This window comes from Pollicipes pollicipes, unplaced genomic scaffold (assembly GCF_011947565.3).
Source record: "Pollicipes pollicipes isolate AB1234 unplaced genomic scaffold, Ppol_2.1 Scaffold_7231;HRSCAF=8579_pilon_pilon_pilon, whole genome shotgun sequence".
In the NCBI taxonomy this organism is placed as follows: domain Eukaryota; kingdom Metazoa; phylum Arthropoda; class Thecostraca; order Pollicipedomorpha; family Pollicipedidae; genus Pollicipes; species Pollicipes pollicipes.
This window is the reverse complement of record NW_023597034.1, coordinates 15,142,831-15,155,958: the sequence shown is the minus strand read 5'-3', so window position 1 is coordinate 15,155,958 and position 13,128 is coordinate 15,142,831.

Here is a 13,128-nt window from a genome sequence, read left to right as displayed (position 1 = left end):
TGGCTGCGGTGGGGCCCACTGACTGCGGCGGCGGGCGGGCGCCGCAGACCGGTCCGGCGGAGGCGCGGCGGGACACGGAGCACGCGCCCGCGCCGGACGGCGGCGGCCGGGTGCCGAGAGCGGCGGCGGACCGTCTGACGGGGCTGTCTGCGGCCCCGGCGGCGGCCATGGCGCCTCTGTCGCTGCAGGCTGGCGACTCGGAAGTCACAGAGACCGCTGCAACGCCAGCAGACAGCTTGGAACGGGCCGGCAAAGGTTCAGCTGTTGGACAGAATGGTGACGGTGCGAGCGGCTCTGCCTCAGAAGACGGCGGCATCAGCCTCTCCGTTAGACCAGATGTGGGCGGCGACGAGCGCTGCGCGGACACCGGCATCCGCATCCCCCACATCACAGGACTGTCGCTTAGCTTCATCGCCAGGCGCAGTGTGGGCCCGAGGGACAGCGCTTCGAGGACCCCGGCTGTGTCGCTGAGCGGTACTGGCAAGCACGCTGTTAACTGTGACGCCTCCGATGAACAGGCGGCAGGCTCCCGGAACAGTGCAGACGTGCACTTGCATGATACCGTGTCTGTAACGAAGCGCGCATTGCGCTTGCCTAGTGTGACGTCTGGTGCGGCCACGTCCTGTGACGTGTTGGAGGGGGGTGATGCGTCACCGGTCAGTCCGTCCGACTCCAGAGGCAGGTCTGAGGCGGCACCGATCTGTCCGTCCGACCCCAGAGGCAGGTCTGAGGCGGCACCGGTCTGTCCGTCCGACTCCAGAGGCAGGTCTGAGGCGGCACCAGTTTGTCCGTCCGACTCCAGAGGCAGGTCTGAGGCGGCACCAGTTTGTCCATCCGACTCCAGAGGCAGGTCTGAGGCGGCACCGATCTGTCCGTCCGACTCCAGAGGCAGGTCTGAGGCGGCACCAGTTTGTCCGTCCGACTCCAGAGGCAGGTCTGAGGCGGCACCGGTCTGTCCGTCCGACTCCAGAGGCAGGTCTGAGGCGGCACCGGTCTGTCCGTCCGACTCCGGAGGCAGGTCTGAGGCGGCACCGGTCTGTCCGTCCGACTCCAGAGGCAGGTCTGAGGCGGCACCGGTCTGTCCGTCCGACTCCAGAGGCAGGTCTGATGCGGCACCAGTCTGTCCGTCCGACTCCAGAGGCAGGTCTGAGGCGGCACCCGTGGAGGCCGATGACGTGATGAAGATGCGCGGTGCAAAGTCTGAGATCGAGGCGACAGCCAATGGCGAGAAGCCCCACATTCCGTTTAACGGAGAGGTCACTACACAGGGGGATGCCATGGCCGGCAGCGGGAGAGCAGCAAATGGTTGGGACCGCCGGGCTTTGCTGAAGACGAGTGGAGTGAGGCAGGGTGGAAGAAGACCCGAGATCGGCACGAACAACAGCGGCCAAAATGCCCATGCGTTGATGAAAAGAGGTGGTACCAAATTAGGTGGTGCGAAGAACAGGAGGAGGAAAAACGGCGCCGGCGAGCAATCCCGTGTTTCGGTGAATCAAAAAGGCACAAAGTCTGGCGATGTCCTCAATGGCAGTCGGACCACAACGTCGTCCGACGGTCTCGCCGAGAGATTCAGACACGTGTTCAGCAGTGGTGAGCCGGGGCAGTGCAGTCCAATGCCGAAGGAGCCAAGCGCGGGACAGGATGGGACGCTGAGCACCACATGCGCGGTAAGCTCCAGTGCTGCGTCGAACCAGTGTGCTTCGGGGCCTCTGGCGACCTCGAACGGAGGTACTCCAAGCGCACCTGCCTCTTCCTGTGGAGCGGCGGCCTGCTCTCCTTTAGTGCTCGCGGCAGCCGCCTCGAACCCACCGGTTTCGTTGAGCGAAGGAAGTCCCCACGTCTTGGCCGGTACCAATGGAGACGTCGTTGTGTCCAACGGTGGTGTTTCAAGCGCTCCATCACCTGTCAATTCCATCGTTCCCAGTCCACGGACTGCGACAGATGGGTCCACACCAAGCACGTCCAAGGCGAGGAGTGGGGTTGTTACCAGCTCCGGCTCAACTACGGGGTCTGCTCCTGGGAGGAAGGTGAAGCAGGAGGTGGGAAAACTGGGGCAGGACGTCAAACACACCCGCAGTGAGATGTTGGGACACGGCGAAGCCAGGAGAGATGGTGCAGACTGCGCGATGGATATCTATACTTTCGACGCTGAAGCCGAAGAGGAGACGGCCGTGCGCCTGAAGATCACGCCTTTCAAGCCGCAGCAGAAGGTGGGCAAGACGGATCTGAAGAAAGCCAGGCTGTGCCCGTTGCTGCAAAGCAACGCTCCAGCAGCCAGTGACGACAGCGCGACCAAGAGGGGGATCTCCGGACGGCTTCAGGCGTCAGCGAAGCCACTGCCGTCATCGGACGACCCGTGGTCCGCGTCGAGCCCGAGCGTCGCCCGGTCAAGCCCGGCTGGTATGGCCGGGGCGCCACCGCGGCCGCGGCCGCCGGCTGGCAATCCGCGCTCGGTCCCGGCGCCGCGGCCGTCGGCGGCGAGCGGCGCGTCCTCGGCCGTGCCAGCACCGCGCCGCAGCCTGGCGCCGCTGCCAGGCCTGCGTCCGATCGGCGCCGGCGCCGGCGCCATCCCGCTGATGATGGGCCAGCTGGACCGCTTCCTGCAGATGGTCACACAGTCAGCCGTGTCGCAGCCCAACGGCTCGTGGCGACTGCCGGCCGACACGTCGTCTCTGCTGACCCGCGTGTCGGCCCCGGGCCCGGCCCAGGTCACTGCGGCCAAGCGGCTCAAGCCGGTCTCTCTGAAGCCGGCGCCGGCTAAGGCGGTCAAAACACCGCCTGAACAGCGCGCAGGGTCATCCAGAACCTGGTCACCAACGAGATCACCATTACCAAGATCCCGAACACGTCGCGATCGTCGTGGCGTGCGCCGGGGGCGGCGGCTGGCGCGGGCCCCGGCTCGGCCGGCGGCCGGTCGGTGGCCTCGCCCCGGGCCGAGCCGGCGCCGCCCGCCTCCCAGCCAGCGGCTCCGGCCACTGCTGCGGCGTCGCTGCTCGGCAGCCCGGCGCCCCGCGTTGCACTTCACAGTCCGCCGGTGTGCGGCGACCGCGCCGGCAGCAGCGTCACCATCGAGAAGGTGCGCTCACCGACGGCGCCGCGGCAGCGGCCCCCACCGGCCGGCCCGCCCGGCGCCCGGCCGCCCAACTCTCCCAAGCTGCTGGCCATCGCCGAGAGCCTGGCCCTCCGCAAGATCCAGAGTCAGCGGCAGGGCGAGGCGGCGGCACCCACCGCCGGCGGCGGCCAGAAGTCACCCTCGCCAGTCCAGCCGTCGGCGCTCGGCAACCTCATCTCGCTGGCGCAGACGCAGCAGTTCCACAAGCAGCAGCAGCAGCAGCAGGTGGCGGCGGACTCGCCGCGGGGCCGGCCGGCCGCCAGTGCCAGCGTGCGCAAGATCCCGAACCCGGCGCTGCTGCACCACCAGTCGCAGGGTCGGCTGACGGTGCTGAGTGTGCCGCAGGCGGCGGGCGGCGCGGCTGGCACCACCGGCACCGCCACCTCCGCCTCGCTGGCTCGCATGGAGCGGCTCACCAACTCACTGGGCAGGTAGCCGCGGCTGCGGCCGGCTGGAAGCATAAGTATCCGACAGTTGATGACTAGTGTTGCATACAGAGTAACTGGAGGGGTAGCTGGAACAGCGTGCGTGACGTCTCACAACTGCAGTGTGGATTACAGGCCCTGTCCATCTGGCTCCATGTACTGTAGACGGCAGCTGAGCAGCTGACCCCTGACAGCTGGCGGGAAGCTGCCTGACCAATGGCAGCTGGGTTGACAGCTGCCCGGTGAGGGGCTGGTAGGGATCCCTCGTCAGCTCTTTCGTGATCTGCCACCGTACGGCGTCTGCCTTCGCCCAAACTCCCATGGTGTACATGTATCATTGCACCATACTAAGCTCAATTCTCCCACAACCATCGCCTTTTCCAACCATGCATTTCACCGCGAAGAAGCTTTTGCTTCCTTGTGTGAACGCGATTCTGTATGACATCAACTGCTTCCATTACAATCATCCGAACACTATCTTGGCGCACAGTTGCGCCACATCTGTGTGCGCATATTTATTCATCATCACCGTAGACCTGTGTTGGGCGTGCTGACTGGCCGGGCTGCTCAGCCAATGGAGTCCGGCGGCGTGCCTCCGTGCTGAATACATTTGTTGTCTTGGGCTGCAGCTCTGGCAGCTCTGAGCGCTGGAGCGTGTGTGTCCACGTGCTCGGAGGGTGTGTTCGTGCACACAGAACTACGCCGCGCGTGACCCGGAGCCATAGTAAGCTGTTTGGACGCGGTGGCTGGCCGCGTGTACGGGCCTGCCCCGCCCAACGGTCCCCGACGAACGGCGGCAGGGACAGCAGGTCGGTAACGTTACATTGCGAGCGTTGCATATGCTGTGTGTTTGTGGCTGTAATACACGGGCGGCGAAGAGAGACTGGCTCTTTGTTGACAGATGTGACGTCATTGACGATCGGATGATCCTGATGCGGCGTCATTGACGGCGAATTGGCCCCGATGTCACTGACGGTCGGATGATCCTGATCGTGTCGTCGTTGACGGTTGGATGATCCTGGTAGTGACTGTGCATTCGCAATGCGAAACACTGCCGGTCAAACTGAGCGTGCGACAAAAAACCACCGCCGGCCAGGCTGAGCGTGCGACAGAAAACCACCGCCGGATAGATTGAGTGTGCGACAGAAAACCACCGCCGGCCAGACTGAGCGCGCGACAGAAAACCACCGCCGGCCAGACTGAGTGTGCGACAGAAAACCACCGCCGGCCAGACTGAGCGCGCGACAGAAAATCACCGCCGGCCAGACTGGGCGTGCGACAGAAAACCACCGCCGGCCAGACTGGGCGTGCGACAGAAAACCACCGCCGGCCAGACTAGGCGTGCGACATAAAACCATCGCCGGCCAGACTGAGTGTGCGACAGAAGACCATCGCCGGCCAGACTGAGCGTGCGACAGAAAACCACCGCCGGCCAGACCAAGCGTGCGACAGAAAACCACCGCCGGCCAGACTGAGCGTGCGACAGAAAATCACCGCGCGACAGAAAACCACCGCCGGCCAGACTGCGCGTGCGACAGAAAACCACCGCCGGCCAGACTGAGTGTGCGACAGAAAATCACCGCCGGCCAGACTGAGCGTGCGACAGAAAATCACCGCCGGCCAGACTGAGCGTGCGGCAGAAAACCACCGCCGGCCAGACTGAGCGTGCGACAGAAAACCACCGCCGGCCAGACTGAGCGTGCGACAGAAAGCACTCCACAGCATGCATGAACTAACGCCTGGTTTGTAACCGGACTCAGTGAATTGGGATATCTGCCGTCCCAGCGACTGCGCTTTACGAAGGCAGTGAGCAGGGAGTCCATCAGTCTTTTGGCATATCATTTCATCTGCCCACCAGACCTGGAATGCTTTTTTCATTGGCCACGACTAATGAGAAGGTAAGACGCGCCGGTGAGCTGAGTAGCTTAGCTTGCAGATGCGGGCACCATGTGGCCAGGACAGTGTCGGCGAGCCCTAAGAAGCTTAGCTTGCAGATACGGGCGCCATGTGACCAGCACAGTGTCGGTGAGCCCTTAGGCGCAAGCCCATCATCATAGCTTGCAGCTGCAAATGTAACGAGGAACGTTAAAGTTGCAGCGTTAAACGGTCTAGTCCAAACGGTGAGTTACAATTCACCTGCGTAACGAACTTGGGTGGTATATGACCGCGCAGTGGAAGCACCCGAGAGCACCAACCATCACTATCGCGTAGCGCAAGCGGAAGTCGCTGTATTGTACTGGAATGGATAACCCAAACTCATCCTGTTTGCACCAAACGCTTATTCGTTGTGCAGTGACATAGCCACGGTTCAAAGGTTAAGGGCTCACCAAGGGTATTTCAGGCGGGACATTGCATGTGTGTGTTTCAGGTGGAACATTCCATATATGTGTTTTTGTTGAAACATTGCACGTGTGTTTCGGATGTAACGTTACGTATGTGTGTTTTTGGTGAAACATTGACGAAACAAAAGACACATTGCAAGGTATTTCTTTCCGCGCAATGCGGTAGGCGTGGCGTTAATTTCGCAACAAAATACTTAAGTTGCAAAAGACGTAAAATACGTGAACACTTGACGATTCACACACTGCCAAAGACGTGCTCTCAGTATTCCCCACGTAAGCAGAAGGCCCATGGGTGTCCGTATTTGATAAACCGCAAACGTGCCATTCCGCAGTGTGACTGGGAAGGTAGCTGTAGAAGCAGACAGCTGGATGCCTGAAAGCAGCGGCCCGCGTATTAGCAGTTGTCGGTCGTCCCCCCCGCCGGCCAGCCGGCCGTTCACGCGACTGACCTTCGCTGTGTTTCCTTAGCCCGACGCATCGCGGCGCCACCTGCCTGCGCCGAATAGTCTCCGCCCACTGCGATGTCCCGGATAACGGAAGCTCCGCCCCCTGTGCGTGAGCGCCGACGCGCCGCGGTTCGCATGGGATGGGGTAATTCTAGCTCGCTAACCACCAGACATAGCAAAACATCTGTGCCATCAGTGTAATCTCCATGTTGTGGACATCATTTCTGTATCACATAAGCGTGCAGTAACCAGCGGGAGCCGAGATAGTGGAGCTGTATTTTTCCGTTCCCTGAGCAAGCTAGCCAGTTGCCAAGCAGCACTAAACCACGATGCACCACGCCTCGTGGGTGATTGTGGGGCACGCGCTTAATTTATAGGTGGTTTTCCGTCATGAGCAAAACTGTCTGTTGGAACTCTTGCGGAGTTGCCGGCGCGCCCCCGCGCGCGGCACCAACACCGGCTGGAGCTGTCGCAGCTCTCGTGAGTGGCCTTTCTCAGGCTTAAAGAGACTGTACTGTCTGCACACATTTTTGACCTCCAGGAGGATGCGCACAAAATCGCCCGTGTGAGTACGTGCGCTTCATACCCAATTTATGGTATGCATTAACCTTACCAATGCAGAGGTAACATGGGTGTCAGCTGCAGAGGGAATTGAAGACACCGCGCCGCGTCGCTGCCCGCCAAAATTGCCGCCGGCGTGGCACGAGTCGCGTGGAACCAGGCAACTGCCGTCGCTGCCAAGAGCTCGAGATGTTCGGGAGTGGATCGTCAACATTCCGAAAAAAATCGAAACTACACCTACACCACACAGGTGTGTCGCGATCGCTGGGGCTTTACAGCGCACACAGCTGCTCAGGCGTCTCCTGTCCCTCACCCAGGCAACGAGGGCGGGCAGCGCGGGGAGACGAAGTCAATACCTTTGGTGTACCGGACGTGCAGCTTTTCCACTGCACTGCCACTATCCACTACACAAAACAAATGATACATACATACATACATACGGCGTCCCTGCCCGATATCGTACTTCAGCTTGGCCCCTACACTCAAATAACTCTTCTCCGCGGTTGGCCATTTCCATGCAGGGTTTTATCGAACCATTCCGATACGATGGAGATGACAACCGCGTGGAAGCAATGAATACCCAACGAGTCGTAGCAGTCTCGGGGAACTTGCGGAAACGTCTTTAACAGGACTTTAACAGGACGAGACCGCATATCATTGCTCCTAAGCGTCATCGAAGTGACTCCAGAATCACTTCGGTGATCGCGGGACCAGGCACCGATTGGACGTGAAGCGGGCGGCCCATGTCCCCAGCCTGCAGTCCCTCGAAGTCTATCAGTGGGGTCACCGGTCGGGCCATGCCTGTGGTCACAGCTAAGGTCAAAACAGCAGTAAGGTGAATATCCTAACGTCCCTGTCACTCAGTGCACGGACGTCGTGAACGATGCGTCCACATGCATTCATGTTGTTCAAGCCGTCTGGGTGAAGATTTTGAGCTGATAGTAAAACAGTCCGAAGTCAACGAAAGGTGTCTCGTCGCCATGAAGTTTGCTAGGCTAAACATACCGAGTATTCTCCTTGCTGCGTGAAATCTGATGGTTTTAAATCAATAGATAAAGCACATGTCTTCAGAGCGAGTGCCATATTTGTGTCTGGGATACCCATTTTTTTTCATGCACAATGTTAAATGCATCCAGAAATGGTGGCTTAAGTGGTCTATCGCCAACTAAATCTTTAAATAGATTAGTCATTAAGATTCTCTTCTGTTGGAAATGAGAGTGTAAAACACAATGCTCTGCTCCACACAACAACCTCTTTTCCGGACCAATTTAACGGAGCGACTTAAGTGCACTGCGTTTGTTTACATCTTCGGCTCGCTACATGCAGATCAACGGCAACCTAACTTGGCTTACACCTATGGAAGTGTACATCTATGTTTTCTTGGCTGTTACCATGCAGACGTTTTTAGACTTATTTGCATATGCATGCATTTTGATACAGGGCGTAATATAAGTTCCTTATACTACACCCTGTGTGTTTTTCACAACTTCCAAAGTCATGGGATTGCTAACCCCAATAAAACAACGAGTCCGTCATTTTGTTCGATCCCCTTTCTGAAGACTAAGGCTCGTCGGCAAGCGCATCACATCCATGTGTCACCGTGTCAGACTTCATCTGGATGCCGGTATGTGCCCAGCCATCGATACGTCCGTGTGCGTTCCCCCTCGTTGGAATGCATTACGAGGCGCATCGACGTAACTCTTGGAGTGCATTACATATTCCCCTTCGCTCGGAAATCGAATGCAAATTCATCCGCCGGCTCAAAGCCCGGCACAGACACGTTCTCCAGTCCCTTAGGAAATCTTCCCCTCAGCGAATTCTTTAGGGGTTTTCTGTCATGTACAATCATTGGTTCCGAAACCGACAGTTCGTTGAACCTCTTTATGCGTGCTGTTCTCATGTTTCACATCTCTGTCTGACGTACATGCGTACCAACGCTGGACACTATCAGATCCGCACTGCTCATATTGAAGGGCATGTTCCACATTTGACGACAATGAAGCAAACGCCAGATAACTTGCTGATAACGTCGGTATGCCTTAAGTTGAAAAGACTGCTGTAGACAACACAATGTCTCTTTTTAGTAAACATGCTCTTGAGTACCTCACTACTTGCTTGCGTCATTGTGCGTTGCACAGCACTGACTGCAGGGGTGTCAATTTTTGTAAATTATGCGGGGGGGTCAAACCGAAGGCCCGACAACCTAGGCCCCCTACTTTTTCTTATCGGATATAGCGCACTTTATTTTGATTAAACGCAATCATGTTTTTGATCTTTGTATAATTTATAAAAGTATAATTTGAGCAGCAAAGACGTCATGCGGGGTTGGATCCAGGGAATGGGCACTGGACGCACGCGCCTCCTCTGATCGGCACGTGAAGGCCACCGTTTAGAGGCCACCGTAGTGCTCCGATAACACTCTTCCATGACAGCCATGGAATGCGGCAAACATTTTGTTTATAAGGGACGGGAACGGGAAGCCATGAAGGACTAAGGTCATCCACATATTCCAGAGCTTTTTACTTTAACCTCACAAACCATTGTCTGATGGCGCTAGGCATATCAAGCTCATCGCATCGTTTATCCGCTCAGTTGCTACAATTGTAATCCTGCGGTGAGAGCAACCGTGACTTTGGTTATGATCGTGGTACGAGACGCCACTACGCAGAAAGATCAAAGAAGATAGTCTTTGTGTTATGATCACCTTTTACTCACGTTTTTTTTAGTATTCCAGCTAAAAACATTGGGGGGGGGGGCAAGTCAACATTGGGGGAACCAACTCAACATTTGGGAGGGGCAGGGCCCTCACAAAAGAATAAAAATCGACACCCGTAATTGATTGAGAACCAACTGACGGTCGTTATATCTGGAAATAGTTCTCGCAAACGCCAGATATGTACGATTCGACAATTATATTTTTCTTGGCCTTGATCACCGCATGACCAATAACATGGAAATATTTGAATGACGCTATTGTACCGTCATGCTGCCTGTTTGACCTTGAAATAAGCTGTACGAGATTGTCTGTTTATCTTCGCCGGCGTATAGTTCAGAAACTAGAGGGGTTTAGGTATTAAGGACATGGCTGTGAACAGCACGGAATGATCTTTAAGATGGCTTTTTCAGTAAAAAAGCATACAAATGTGGAATGCTTCCTTTCAGCAAAGATCAAATGCATGATATAGGCAGGATAAAGCGCATAGAAGAGACGAACAGAATAAGGCGACTGAAATTATTGCTCTTTAACATGAGCAGATGCTTGCGAGAGGAAAAAGACCCCGATGCTTTTTGTTTCCGCATGCTCCGCATCGCTTTCAAGTGGCAGCAAGATTTCTGCTGCTCGCACGCCGCAGTCAAGCGACCGACGTCACTGGCAGTCCGTGCCCGTCCGCATCGTCTGGGGCACGTGGTCCGTCCGGTCCACGTCACATCCGCTGCCCACTGCAGCGGCGCTGAGTCATCCCCAGCCTACCTCACCGTCCACCAGGTGGCAGCACCGGACGACCACCAGCCAGCGGCTCACAATGGTGGCGCGCTCAGGCTGGCTTATGTGGAGGAGTGCGTTGAGTGAAACCGATAAACGAATGGTTAAGTGCCCATATCTGAAGGGAGAGGGGGTTTGATGGACCGCAACGGAAATGTAACAGGGGAGAGGGAGGGGGGGGGGGGCAGCGTAACGTTGCACCCAGGTGGGGTAGAGAATCATGCGTGGGTCTTTTTCAACACTCTAAAACTTCACAGCCCGATACCGACGACTTCCTCCCATGACAGCCAGTGCGCCGGTCCTTGTTACGCACCTCTAGCTCACTTGGGGGCACATGAGTCGTTGCCTTTGCGGGATGTGGGATGTGAGCACTCGTGTTGAGAGTGCTCACGAGGCACCCGCGGGCGCGCAAGTTCGGCCAAAAGCCATGTGCTGGCAGGTCCTTACGGAAGGCACGTTTAGTTTGACTCCCTCCGTTTGGCCGGAGGGGGCGCTTTACAAGTTTTCCCAAGCGCCCGCAGGATCATTAGAGCACGCAATCTTCAACCACGGAGAGGCGGTGCCACACTGGAGGGCTTACGAATTACGCGGGCCACCTCCCGCGGACGTGTGATCCGAGTATCGTTTCAGAGCCCCGGGCATGCAAGAGCCTCGAGCGACGGAAAAGCAAGTTTTACTACCAACAATAAACACAGTTGGTGCTCGCGGCAGTGAACATGGGAAGAGGCCCGATGATGATTAGACAGGTACTGTAGACAGAATGAAGGTGACGATCACGCAGGTACCGTAGGTTGAGCAACCCGATACCAGACAGGTGCCACAGAAAGAGGCGCCATGACGATCAGACAGGTACTGTGGAAACAGGCCCGACGGCAATCATACGGCATTCGCCGGGTGATTTTAAGGGGTCTCACTAATGCCGAAAAAAGGCAGTAGAAACTATTTCAAAAATGATTTTGATCTCATCGTGACCATCTCATGTTTACCCAAACCGTTTTTTTCAGAATCGACTAGTGAAACAAATTACATCAGAATATTTGAGCCTGCGCGCTCCCAGTCTCTGGAGGCAAGGACAGCGATGGCCGGGGTTACAGTTTCCGTAAAACCAGACGGCGTTGACCGCCGCAAGCAACACTAGGCGGCGAGCGCGCGGGAATGACCTGTCGCGAGATAATGCTTACGAAAGTCTTACAAAATTAATTCGTTCCCCGCAAAAGTTAGACTGGGCGTATCTTTTTCGCAACTTTGGGGCTGTGCTCTGCACAGGTTAACACTCCTAGGAGCACAAAAATTAGATTCTACACGCGGTCTTCCAGTTTTACGACCAGATCTCAGCACCAGTTTGCAATGCCGTTAAGGTCAATCCGCTGTTATCATCAATTTAAGAATCGCACGGGTGAAATGAATACCTGAACTGCCTTTTTAATGTGCCATTTGATGTCCTTAGCGTTCAAAGGTACTTTTCAAACGCGTCATCATTTTCGTCTACCCGTCGACCACGACTTGGTGCTAGCCGTGTGGGCCGACGCTGCACGGCCTATGGAGACTACAACACCTGGCGTCGTGTTCTTTTGTTGCTTAGATTTGCGAGGGCGCCTTTCATTTCTTATCGATTCTGAGTGAATGCTCAGCATTTCCCGAGAAGCATGGCTTGGCCATGTTAAAACCAATTTGCAAGCTCATTTCGACCCACAATCTACATTCGCAGCGTCGTTAATATCTCTGTAAAACCCAGCTCAGAATTCTGGCAAAGCTTCTGAGCTCCATCGGCGTATAAAAGCTCGCAATGCACGATCTATTTAGTTTACTGACGATGAAATTAAGACAGAATTGTTCTCGTGGTAGCTTCTGGCTTCTGTTCCGGTTATACAAGCTGAAAGTGAAAACAAAATAGCAAAGACAATATATCCTCATTAACAAATGAGCAAAATCTGGCGAATTTTTGTCCTTTGGGGGGGGGGGATTCCGTTATCAGGAGGCCGTTTGGCAATTATGCGCTTACCCTTGCCAAAGCTGTAGCTCCGCCCCTGTTGGGCACAATAATGGTGACTGGTTAATAAGCCAATGCTTCGGTTAAAACCTGTTCTTAATGAAAAATCCCAAATTAAAAAAAAACTGAGGCATGCTCCGAGCTAATTATGATAAATACGTCTACAGAAGCGAGATAGCTGGACTCCACTGGTGGCCGCCCTGTGCGAGAAGCAGCGCACATTGGACACAAGAGTGGTCCGCCGGTTTGTGGGCCTTCGCACATTTATCCGCCTGGGTTACCTCAACAGGAGACGACAGCCAGTGGCCAAAGAGAAGCGAGAAGCAAGAAGAAAAGGGGTCCTCCTCTAAAAAAGTACGCTCAGTTTCATACGCCGTCATTGTGGCCCTGACCGGTGTGATTTTTTCGTACCCGTGTTGGTTCGCGTATTTGCTTTATATTTGTAGATGCGTGCTTTTCTCTCGCCCGAGTGATCTCAGTTGAAACGTGTGGCGCGTACATATTCGTTGCCTCATTTACCACGACAGCTCATGTTTTCAAAGCCGGTGTTCTGACGCTTGACTTACTGCCGTTTGTCGTCAGCGTTTAGACATATGGCAGCAGGCCGGACATAGAACCTTGACCATGATGATGAGCCTCTCGTACGCAATCTTTCCCCCCGACCAATCTTCCCTTCCGTGTCCCTCCGTCGTCACTGCAGTGGCGGCGAGGGGGGGGGGGAGGGGAGGTGTAGAGGTCCGATCCAAAGGAAAGTAGCGCACTACTTTT